At 27.2% G+C, this 12,345-nt stretch overlaps 1 protein-coding gene across 1 annotated transcript in view; it reads left to right on the forward strand.

Moving 5' to 3' along the window:
* Positions 1-1,533: 1,533 nt before the first annotated feature.
* Positions 1,534-12,345, forward strand: part of LOC113560777 (hemicentin-2-like) — a 324,533-nt gene continuing 313,721 nt past the window's right edge. Inside the window, exon 1 of the mRNA XM_026966838.1 lies at positions 1,534-1,930. The gene's annotated coding sequence lies outside the window, so the exon portion shown is untranslated. The remainder of the gene's footprint in view (positions 1,931-12,345) is intronic.

Below are 12,345 nucleotides of genomic sequence, written 5' to 3' on the forward strand. Positions count from 1 at the left end.
CTATAGACATCCTAAAATTACAAATGAAACTGCCATGCTTTTTAAAATAAAGAAAATCTTATCTTATTTATGGTTAATGACTTGTACTTTTAAACCTAAAAAAAACCCAACGGAAATAAAGACAGTACAAAAATGTTTTTGCGCAACGTAAAATTATCGAAATATTAGATACTTGGCTTTTTAAGATTTCAACCGGTACGTTAAACGTTATTAGGGATACCTATAAAATCTATGCATAATTTTAAACTAAATTGCAACACAGTTACGGTGCGTGCTATAATAGGTATAGATCTATATGATATATTATGTGCTTTCGGTCGGATAACTACAGCAAACTCGGGTCATGTCGATTTCCTAAGCCGGTCCTAGCTTGTATTATACATCAATAAAAGGTTTAAAAACGACCGTCGACCGCTGCTCGTACTGCGATAAACTTTTAAGATTTTTTAGTATTTACACCCAGTGGCAGATCCAAGTCATGCGTGGCCAGGCCGCAGAAAATATACTTTGCGGCCTCTAATATATAAGAAAAAATATCACTTATCCTTTAGTTCGTTGTATTGTTATTACAGCTGATAGTTCGTCGTACATTGCTTTGTTTTTAAATCTACTCGATATTTGTTTTTTTAAATATACGTGTTATTTTTTTTCGATTCAGAATAATAAGTTTTTATTTTGTATTGTTTTGCGTTTTTCAATTTTAAGATCATTTTTTTATTTTTATAGCATTTTAGGTGGTTTTAAGGTATTAATTATATCAAAGGTAATAATAAACTGTAGTTTTCGAAATGGTATTTAAAGATTTTTACTTTGTAATAACTTTGTAATGTGCTTACCTTATCAAATTATTATTAACCATAATTTTTCAAACAGATCCATACGATGATGTAAATTCAAGATTGCAAGTGGCGATGAAAAATTATAGATGAGAATAATTATTCTTTACTTTAAAAGTTCGCATAAAAGACTTGAAATTATGCAGTTCTGTAAAACATTTTTTTTGGTTCACATCTTGTTAAAAATTAAAACGATTAAGTGCATTTTTATGGCATTTTATTCTTAGCCCAAATTATTATTAGCTAACCAAATTCTTTTTTTTCTTGCCACGTTATCAATATTGTATCAAAAAAAAAATCGTTGAACTTATATAATACGTTCATAATAATCATATTAGTTAATGGTTGGGTACTTAACTTAAAGTATTACTATAACGTTATTATTATAATTATTAAAATAACGTGATCGTTTTGATGGAAAAAAAAGCCTACGTCGAAACCATAGAGTAATATAATATTTCTATATATTACTATCACACTATGGCCGCAACACCATCGTCGTGGAGTTCCAATAAACCATCATCGTTGTCGTCGTGGGACTCGCTCCAGGCCCCGTAACACGATGGCCGGACGGACCGAACACGCCGGCGGCGGTAGCGGCGGCGGCGGAAGAGTTTCAGCAGCGTCATGCGTTGGAGCGCTTTTTCGCGGGGGGCGACCGCGTTTCCGTATCGTTTACCAGTCGCCGTTCGCCTTCGTTCGCACGATTTTCCGCGTTCATCCCGTCGCGCTATTGCCGCCAAACCGCACGATACCGCCATCACGTTTATGCGAAAAATTTTCAATTTTTACAACCGATACAAATAGACACGTCGCGATCGGGAGGCCCCGTCGAATCGATTTCGATCAACTGCTCGTCGGTCAGTCGCGTGTTCCGATTTTCCATTCGGAAATTAATATTTCTTTCGGTCCGTCGTGCGGTAACATATTATAGTGTGATAGTGCCGTTAAATTATCACACACGACATAATTGTATTGTTGACGACGGATATTATTGTCATCGCTATAGTCCGTACCCGCGGGCCAGTCTTCCGGCTATCGTCTGCAACACGCTTCGGGTGAAGAAAACATAAATCTCGCGATAAACCTCACATGTGAGTACCATTTAATCGTAATCGCGATGTCATAACGAATATATTATTATCAGACCGTCACGTACCCGTTAGGTACTCGGGAAAACGTTACGCGGTTCGTTGCCGAAATGTTAACCGTTCATTGTAGTTGTCGTTACCCACCGTCGTGATGGGTATTATATATTGCCGTATCGATTAATAATATACTGTCGTTTTAATGAGCACTTTTGTACTTTTAATTCTCTTAATTAAACGACCAAAACAATCGCGTTCGGGGGAATTATTTGAATTTTTACAGATAATAATCGTTCCGCAGTATGTCTTTATATTCGTCTTTTCGTCGACGTCGTTTTTGAGACGGACCCATTCCCCGCGCCCGGTCCGTGCGATTAATCCTTAAACTCTTTGTACTTTTTATTCATCATAGACATTAATTCATATTTATCATAATAATTCAGTTAAACATTACATTTCACTTGCACTACCGTTCTCTCCGACGGCTACTCGGCTGAATTCTTCATTGAGTATTACTAACCCGAGCTAAAATAATATGACTTTTTGCCAATTAAACTACCTTCTAATTATATTAACGAGCAAATTATTTGAATTAGCTACGTAACTTGGATCTACTTGTCTTTACATGTATATCGATGTAGTAGTCTTAAGTTTGATTTGACGAATATTTTGTTTAATTTTACTTTGAAATTTGTTTTAGTTAAACTTAAAAGACGTTAGTCTTCTTTGTTGCAATAAATGAAAGACATTAAAAATTCAAATAAATGTTGTATGGTTTAATTTTAACTTAAAGTTATAATTAGAAATTATATCTTATAATACTGCATGTATTGTATATTATACATAAGTTATCGAGTTATAATCCTTAAATGTTTGATTTAATGGTTTACTTTATTCTCTTGTATGTTTTCCTTTGATACAATAATAGTTTTGTGTTGAATAAAAATATATTAAACTAGACACTAGTACAAAGCCGAAACACTTGAGAAATGTTTCTGAATTATATTTTTAATATTATAAAATAATATTAATTTATATAAAACAGAAAATATGAATTTTTTTTTAAAAAAAGAGTATCTAAATAATTATTATAGTGTAGAGAAAGAAAAATAAGTATTAGACTGTATAATATCCCATTTTTTTTGTACCGTAAATAATGTATGCATTTGTTTTTCAAACTAAACCAAAAAAAAAAAACTGCTTATATATAGGTATGTTATAATTTCTTGTGATTTTTTTTATCTATATGTTTTATTTAGTATTTATTTATTTAAATCAATTAGTACCAACGTACTTACGTACATACCTGATGCATTATCATCAACGAGTATTATGATATATTTTCAAAAGCTTATGTATATAAATCTCACGTTTGGGGATCAGTTTTTGGGTTATACCACATCATTCTTATCGTATAGAGCCCGTATTGAAATTTAATTTAAATGTCTTATTGATTAGTAGGTACATACTGACACGTATCTTTATTTTAATTCGTGCGAGAACAAATTTAGTGACATTATGGGAGGTGATCGAACAAAACAATACTGACATTTCTGACCCTCGTTGAATTCAGTGGTCATTAAAATCAATTGTTTAACTACTCGCTTACAACTCTGACATCAAAATGTACAACAACATTCGGTGTTGTTACCAACAATGTTTTCTAATATCCGTTTAAATATTATGAATTTATGGTTATGAAATACTAAGATAAATACGTTTTAATGTTCAAACTCATATAGACAAAACTGGAGCAATAAACTGGCGTGTATAATAAATTATACTATGATGCTATCATAAACATTGATTGTAAAATAATGTTTGCTTTAATTATAACAATATTTAAATTTAAAGAACAGCTTTAAATGCAAATTGTATTTTTTTCCGAAAACATTGCTTTCCAACTACAAAGTAAATATCAAGGAATTAAAAAATGTAACTTTTATTTTAGATTTTTTTACTATTTTATGTTATTTCATATAGGAATGGATACAATTCGATAACAATTAAACATCACCTGATAATACAATGCTATTATGAAACACAAAGTAAAAGTATAACGAATGTTTCTATTTTTTTTTCTTTCAAAGTAAAAAAAAAAGATAGGAGGACTAGAAGGCGATGAAAATTATATAAATCATTAATACCTAAAATTTCATATAACTAAACAAATTTTTTCAATGTTGAAAATCAAAAAAAATCTGTGATGAATGCATTAAATTGTATTTTTTAAGGCATTTTTCTTGTTTTTCTGGAGCATTAAATTCGTTTCCTACTTATAGGCTATATGAATAGGTACTTAAAATATAACTCTAAATCTTTGACTAAAAATTTTGTATTAACTACTTATGGTCACAGGATGACATGTTCTTGTTATGTTGGTCAATATGATCAAGCGAACAGTGTGTGGTCTTCATTGATCTATAACGAATTAGATTAAATATAAGTAGTTGCGATCATCGTCAGCTTACATTGAGATGATTCATAAAGAAATTAGCCGCAAGGTAAAATTGGCATATAATTTAATATATTTAATGTTTACAAATTTAAAGAGTTAACATGTATTATGTAACAATTTAATTTTTAATGATTTTAGATGAAAATGTTTCAATTTATTGATGAGATACTTAATATAAACCATAGAAAGCGACAGATTATATCGGTGCATTGCTATTAAAAATACATCTCATTATTTCTATTGTTTAAAAATATATTTTTTTTTAATTTTAATATTAATTACTTTGATTTTTATTATACAATTTTAACATTATTAACTAGAAAATTAACATTTAATTGCATAGTAACACATTAATTCAATAACGTTTCAATGTAATTTGATATTAAAGCTATTAATATGAATAACGTTAAAAAAAACAAACTACTTCTAAAGAGTACTTAATGTTAGACACAAAAATTCTCATTTCATCTGAATTCTTTTAAACAGTATTTTTTTTCAAGTCTTGAATTATTTGTTTTGTTAATTGAATGTAATAAAACAAAATAAACGAAACTGTTATTTTGGGCATCATAAATACAATATACATTTTAATTGTTCAACATTAAAAATTATATTTTACATCTTGATAATTTTATTGACATTATTATTTTGTAGGATAGTATTAGCAGTGTGATTTAAAATTACCTATAAAACGACATAACTGCAAATATGTGCTATGAGTTATTAAATATAATGTTTTAATATGAAAAAATTGAATAATTGAAGTTTTTATGTACCCATTATATAGTATTACCATTTGTTTTGTTATTTTAAATTCATTGTATTAAAAAGCCGTAAGGCGTAAACTTTATAAAATAAACTATGTATACCTAAAAAAAAATTCTTATAATGTCTCTTTTAAAAATGCCAATATAATATTATGTTCGGCAATGTTTACCAACTCAATTTTTATTTAAAAATATAAATGTCTAGTATAAAACATAATGTATCTGCGCATAAGTATACTTGACTGATATTTTATATTGGTAACAAAAATACAATATTGCTATAACTTTATACATGATTAGTGTCCTAAATTATATTATTTGTTGGTAAACCTTTGTTTCAAATAACTTATTTCAAGTTTTTATAGTGAAAAAAAATAAAAATGGATCAATTTATGTCTGGTACAAATAAAATAATACTATTGTTCATATAAATACATAATAATGAAATGATTAAAAATAAAAAGACAAAATTCAGTTATTATTTGAATATATCAATTTGACATTTTTTTATTATAACATCAAATTAATTTAATTTACATTTGTAATAAACTATCAAATTACAACTATAAAATAATGTACCAAAATATAATTTAAGTATATATAACATTTTTTAATCAAGAACTGAATATATTTATAATTAACTGTGATATTTATTTTTGTGCAAAATTTACTTTCTAACTACAAAGAAATGTATAAAGCACAATAATAATAAAAATAAAATATTGGAATATGATCAATGGATCGCTACATTTAGAATGTAAAATACTTAAATATAAAATTCTTAAAATGCTAATTTCACTTTTATTTTTGTTATTTAAATTAATTTGGTTTTATTACTATTTGGACTTTGGAGGTTAATTATTATGTTCTATTATGTTTTTATATTAAACTTCAGTACTTCGGATAAATTATTGTAAATTATTTATGATTCATAAACTAGAGAACTGCTATTAGTCCCGTAGTTCTTAATAAATTACACGGTACATTTTTGCATATCATCTATACTGGAGATTTACATAAAACAATATATTATAATTCATATCATATGTTATAACCTAAAAAAAAATTCTAGTACGCATCTTTTTTACTTATCTTCATATACTAAAACAAGTTAAAATATTATGTTGTGAAAAAATAATTAAAATGGAAACAATTTTAATTAAATTATATTTGGAACAAATGTATAGTTTGGCTACGTGATTTTTTTTTTTTTTTAATCTAGATAAATTGAAGTTTTTACAAATCATTAGTTTTGAAAATGTATATTCTTTTACCGTTATTTTAGTTATTAAAGTGGACAACAGGTATCCAACGAGTGTAACTTTAACTAGTTAAAGTGTGATAGGCATTCGCTGTCTACAGCTTCGGGTTTATAAAAAATTACAAAACTTGCGTGGTAGTTTATGTGCGATATTCCAATAAAAATATAATATACGATATCAATATTAGCAAAAAAAAAAAAATATATGAATTATATAATGAACAGCCTCGAAAAAAACATAAAACAACAATATATTATGGTATTTCGTTAATGAAAACATTTTATGTGTAATTAGGTATCTGTGCAGAGTATAATAATATTAACACAAGGTATACAAAGGTATACAGTGCTATAAATATTATTATAGGTATTATAGGTATGCATTTATAGAAGTATCTGCACACAAGATATTTAACAATGCAAAATGTTAACTAGGGCCTTATTAATAGAACAGTCCGTAGTCGTATAGAGATCCAAAGTTAATTTAAATTTTAGAAGCCCCGAGCCCTATAATCATTCATTAAATACCTAGAAATTGAATCTGCAACACGGCCTATGCATATTTTATTCATACTATATATAATACCTATATATACGTATATATATATATATATATATATATATATATATATATATATATATTAAAACCTCGTGTTGCATAAATAGTTTCAAATATCCTAAATAATTGTAAGCTCTCATTTAACTGTTTACACGATGTACTAATTTCTGTTTCGATTTGTATGGTAATTTACATTAACAAGAATATATTAAACTTAAACATAATAATCATAAATTTAATATACTATTATTAGTGTACTAATAGTACTTACATTCATATTATAATACTTAAGTATATTGCATGCCTACCTTAAAAATAATTTAAATATTGTACTTAATATCATTTATTGAGAAAGAAAAAAATATGTTTAAATGATCAATTGGTAAAAAATGTTATACAATATTTTTTTAGGTTTTTCCGAATCCAAAAATAACAACAAAAACAACAACGATAATATAATATTTATACTATTAGTTATATTATTTATTTTCTAATACAGCAAACACAGATTGAAATGGTAGACGCATTCAACATGTGACACCATTTCGTAGAGTAATTATTACGAAAGTCAAGATTTACGTATGATCTTTCATTCATTTCTATGTCCACAATAAAATATAAAATATAATTATAATGTACAAAATGACGGTGGGGTCGGTTCTGACGAGACCTGAGTAGACGGCCACATCATGGGCGATTGTCCGTTCTATCTCAAAATTATAGGGAATGGTTCGTTAAATAATATGTGGAATGAGATTACATCGTGCCTCGTGTCCACTTGAGCAAGTGACTTATTAGGTAGGTTTACAAAGGCTATTATGTGTTATCGGAGTTGGCTCCATTCCGGAACCTGGTTGTCTTCGTCGGGATATTGTTCTGTCTCTTATGTGAGTTCCAGATGTGGTCTTGTTCACCAGTAAAGGTGTCGGTTGGTTGTCGTTGTTGTTTACCGGTTAATCGAATCGGTAATTCGCTGCACTGTGTGCAGTCGCTTGACTTCCGATCATAATTTATCGTGTCAACAGTCTCACTGATGTCCTACGTAATAGTCCGGAAACTGCGAAGGTGACCACTAGTACACAATCACAGTGGTTTGGCTGTAAGCCGCTATGGTATTATACATCAACGATCGAAATTGCCCTCTGTAGTGTATAATGGTAGCTGACGATGCAAGGTCTTTGCGATACAGTCGTCGTTGGCAGTGAGATAATCGGTCGGCAGCTCCACAGCGGATCTCGCCATCAGCGTCGAAAATATATTACATTCTTTGGTGAGGTGACGTAGCCAGAGGGAGGCACAGCGACCATGCCCCCATTAGTCGTATGATACATTTAAAAAATAATACGCAAATTAATTAATTTTGGCTATGTACTCTACTGATTCGGAGTTTAAATTTAAAAAAAAGAAAAATTTTGTGGTTTGATAAGCGTGTCATATGCACAGACTATAACCACCATCAAAGATTATATAAAACATATAAATGTAAATCCATAACTCACATTTTTTTTATCTCGGCTCCGAGACCCACGTGAAATTAGTGCAATTTCACTACTTGGTACTCTATATGTGTTTAACTGGCGCCATCGGTTAAAAATATTTGAAAAGTTAAAACCATTGTTATTTGAATATTATTTATTTAATTATTTTTGCACCCCCCCCTCCTTATGGCTACGTCTCTGGTATTACTGATTTCCGTCGTCGGACCTCGAAGGACTTGAAGGTTTCGACAGTCATCAATTCCTTTACCCAGGCTGGTTGGTCTTGAGAGTCTTTGTCGGTTTGAAGGGTTAAGTTAAAGTGATTTTTTCGCTATTGTTTGAAAAACGGTTTTACACCAATGGACTTTTGTCAGGTGTGGGTCTTTTAAAAGTTGTGTGAAGTTTGTTTACTGATCTTTGATGATTTAGTTAGGTATGAAATTTAATAGGTCTTCTTTTTGTTTTGTTTCTGCCTAGATGGTTGGTGCTCACCAATCAATCTAGGAAGTACATGTGATTTGTCTGGAAAGTTAAGAACGTATGTTCAATGTGATTTTAGACGATTTCGACTTAAACAGAGAGTTTTGAAGAGTTACAGCCACTATGGTCGGTTTTATTTGAGGTGAATGATGGTGGTGAAGAGGAAACTGACTAACTTACGTAGCGCGTTATTTTGTACTATATCTATTTTTGATTTCGAAATTGGTGAACCTCAAGCTTCGATCCAATATGTAAATATTAAACATTTCGATGATATATAATGTATAATTTCAATTCATGTTAGTTTTTCATTTAGTTTCATAGTAATTTAATTGTGTTTTGATTAATTAAAATAATATCAAACGTCGGGATTGTTTTCATATGTATCATATTGCATTAGACATTATTAATAATATTAATTATTCATTGTTTATTATAGCTTTCGTCAGAATTACAATTTATTTGTATTTTAATTAAAATTAAATTCTCACATTAAAACATATTATTTTATGAAATAAAAAACAATTATATTCATTTTAAAATTAATGTTGAATACCTATTTTATTTTTATTTTTATAACTGCATTGGAATAAGATATTATTTAAAATATTTAATTTTAATATTATCTTTATTAATAATGATTTTGCGAAAATCATCAACAGATAAATGTTTAAATTTGAATATTTTTAGATAAAGTTAAAGATAAATAAGAACTTTATTCTTACGATATTTGTTTTCAATTACTCAATGCAAAAACAAATATGTTTAAAATTGTTAGTGATATATATTAACTTATACATGCACACGTCAGTTTTAGTTATTTTCCTTATTACGAGTATAATATGATCCTATTTAAAATATAGTTACAAATCAATATGCAACTTATACTTGAGTTTTATTATTAAAATATTTTGGTTATAATACAAAGAAAAATATTAGGTTTCTCTACTTAATCTCTGCTTTAAGTTAAAAAATGTATAATATATTTATTATATGTTTATATATTAATGGCATTTATGTTTTCGATAAATTTTAATAGCTTTTTGACCATGATGTATTTTTTGTTGTGACATTTTTTGATGATATTTTCGAAGTAACTTTATTTTTGATCTACCTACGTAAATGACTTATTATAAATGTAATTACGACATCACAGTAAATAAAAAATACTTGGTGAGTTAAAAGTTTGGGAAATTTAGCAAAACGAATAGTTCAAAGTAACTGAATGGGATAAAAATCTGCAGCAGGCACTTTTATTAATTTGTAATTTTAAATATGTATGCAAACAAAATGTAAAATAACTATATTTCCTGCGCTAGTTATCATTAAAATATTATAATAATTATTTTTTTTGTAATTTTTAAATATAGATATTTAATTTCAATAACATTAAGTATTATGTTAACGTATTATAACATAGAGCTATATAACAATAATATGATCAGTTGGTTGTTGGTATTTGGTAACATGAATATTAATTGAAAACTATAATCGCATATTTATATTTAAAAGGTTAGTATACATATATACTATAGTATGTATATTATGTACAGATAAGTACTTAAAAATAATAATAATCATTGTCATATAATATTTAATACAATCAATTTTAATTTAATTATGTAACTAATAATCACATGAAATACTATTGAAGTACGTTAGCTTCTACTTTGTAATCTATTAATATATTATGGATTTAATTATTATAAGGTATATTATGTTTTAAGGGATATATATTAATAAACAAAATTTGAATATATTAATCACTTTTAAATTAGTTTAATTATATAACGGTCATAATACTATGTTAAATAAACAGAATTTTTAATTGTTTTCATAGTTGATAAAGAACTATCATTTATGTAGTTAACTTAAACATTAGCTATCTATAAATTATGATTTTTATGTTGAAAAATATTTCTTGAAAAACTCATAGTTTATCGATTTGTTCATTGTGAGCTTGTATAAACAAGTACATATGGATATTTGTCTAGATATAAGTTAATTAGTTTTTAAAAATGATCATCAATACTATATTATGAAAAATTATGTAGCTAAAAAAAATTGTGAAATAGTAAAAAAATGAATACCAGGTGCATATTTATAAATAAAAAAAATGGGATTAAAATTGATTTGTGATTATATTAAATATTTAAAATTTCACATCGGAATTGATGATTTTTTGTTTTATTTCTTTATCAAATTTATTATTTATAACAATATTTTTGTTATTTGTTTAATAATCTATTTATATTTATAACGATAAAAACCCATAAAAAAATCAAGACATATACGATAAGAATAATAAAAAAATATGTATTAATGTTATTTTTTCTTAAAATAATTATTAATAAAAATTTAGAAGTGATGGAAATATTCATTATTTAATAATATTAAATTGTATTGTATTTACAGTTAAGAAATTGATTTTAAATTTAGTACTCTCTAAATAGTTTTTATGCACTAAAAATAAATAATTATATAGATTAGTATTAGGTAAGACCAAACTTTTCCTTTATTAGTATTATCTGATTTAGATAAAGTAGGGCCATCGTTAGCTAGAACAAAATAATTTATATTTTGATAAGACATAATATTTAAAATCAATAATATTTTTAACGTGGATAAGTTATGATTTATACTTTACAGGAACATCACAATATAATATTTAATGCAAATAATTATTTAAACAATAAAATAGTATGATGTTCTATAAATATGTATTTTATGTATTTATAATTTAAGATAGAATTTTGTGAATAAACGTATTTTATTTTGTTCTTTTTTTTCTATCTTAAATCTGATTGACGTCATAAAAAAATATCTTTTAGTATATTTGTGGATGCGATACAATAACAATACAATAATGCTGTTTTTTACATATTAATACAGAGACCCAGCTTAAGAAACTGTCAAAATCTAAAACCACATAGTTATGTTAGACACCTGCTGGTTCCAAAATTGGGAAATTCAGTTAACCCCTTTCAAACAACCTATACGTAATGCACACTTTATTCTAAACGAAACCATCCAACCTGTATTGACAGAATTCAAACGTAGGTAAATACATCTAAACCAAGTGCTAGAGGCTAATTCTTGGAAAATTCTTTACCTGGGGATTGCACTAAAGACTGAACGCGATAGACAATAATTTAATATTCTAACACAATTTCTCCTTATAACTTTAATTAAAAATCTACGTACTGATTTCTTATCTGATACAATATGTAGTTTAGTAGGATAGTGTTAAACTGTAATGTTTAACTAAGCCTTCAAACACACGAATCATAATAATATACACATTCCAATGGTAACGACAAATACACCAATTTCCAAGTATGTAACTATGATAACCATTCATTATACGAAGAGTTTTGCGATCCGTCATTAAACAAACTTGCTTTTCTCTCATACGCAA

The sequence above is a fragment of the Rhopalosiphum maidis genome, chromosome 4 (assembly GCF_003676215.2).
Source record: "Rhopalosiphum maidis isolate BTI-1 chromosome 4, ASM367621v3, whole genome shotgun sequence".
Taxonomy (NCBI): Eukaryota; Metazoa; Arthropoda; class Insecta; order Hemiptera; family Aphididae; genus Rhopalosiphum; species Rhopalosiphum maidis.